Source organism: Solanum pennellii, chromosome 6 (genome assembly GCF_001406875.1).
Source record: "Solanum pennellii chromosome 6, SPENNV200".
Taxonomy (NCBI): domain Eukaryota; kingdom Viridiplantae; phylum Streptophyta; class Magnoliopsida; order Solanales; family Solanaceae; genus Solanum; species Solanum pennellii.
The window spans coordinates 1,511,918-1,513,332 of record NC_028642.1 but is presented as its reverse complement, the minus strand read 5'-3'; positions in this window follow the sequence as shown (position 1 = coordinate 1,513,332).

The window sequence follows — 1,415 nt, the reverse complement described above, 5'->3', positions numbered from 1 at the left end:
ATATATATATATATATATATATATATGTGATTTAAATCAAATTTGACCTCTATATACAATGTAATTTTAACGAAGGGGTGTATCGCTTAACACCCCTATGGTAAGGGTTGATCCGCCCCGAGGACGATAATAATTTATTACTTTATCCTACATATATATTAAATATTAATGTTAGTACTTTTCTGGTTACTACTATTGTCATTTAGCCTTCAATTCACGTTATTATCCTAAATCTCATATTTGTGTTGCACTTGTGTAATTTTTTTCATGTTAGGTATTATTGTTTCTATTTTGTGAATATTTTGTAAAGTCATTGTCCTATCACCGAAATTATTGGAGATGTCATATATTTATTTTATAAGTATTTTTATTAATTAAATCGAAATCGAACTGTTAAGTATCAAACTCGATAAATTGAAAATTGATAAAAAAAAAGTATCTTATTGATTTAACATATTCGAAAATCAAAAATCAATAAACCAAATCGAAAATACATAAATCGAATTGAACCGACTAAAGACACATCTCTGATAAGCCGATAGATTAACAAACTAACGTATTTTGCCCTTTTAGGTTTACACCTTCTCAAAATTATTATAAGAAAAATTCTAAAAAATTTATAGAATAAGATCTTTAAACTTGTTTTATAGTTTTCTTTTAGGCATAATACATAAATATGCCATTTAACTTGGCTTCGAATCACATTTATGCCCTTCAACTTTGGGTGTGCACAAGTAGACACTTAAACTTGTGTAAAGTTGAACAAACAGACACACATGTCCTACATGTCATCCTACATGTCATTTTTCGTCCTACGTGGTGTCCTACGTGTATTTTGTCATGTATGGCTCATGTGTTTATTTATTTAAAAGTTGGATAGTTAAAGTGCCTGTTTATGCATTATGAAAGTTGGAGGTCAAAGTTATAATTTGAAGTCAAGTTTAGAGTCTAATATATCTATTATGCCTTTCTTTTATTTGTTATAATTGAAAAAAAAAATTGATTAGATTGGAGATTTGATTTAAAAAGATCCGAACAAACAACAATGTTAGACATAATTGTAGAATGGAATTATTACACTGACTTGAAATTATTATAAACTAGTAAACTTAGCCGCGCTATGCGCGGTGTTTAAAAGTTTTCATTTTTATTTTAATTTTTAAATCCAAATAGATTAGTTAATAAATTTTATTATTTAGCTTTGTAATCTCAACTCAATTCATGAATTAATTTTATCAAAAAATAAATACCTTAAATTAGCAGTACGGTCAAATACCTATACTTTTTTTTGGTTGAATGGTACCTATTCTTTTATGTTAGTTATAATATATAATTAAGAATTTATGACTTTATTATCCATTTGAATGAGTTCTCAAAATTAAGTATGGTTAACTTTGATGTTTTGTTAAAAATTT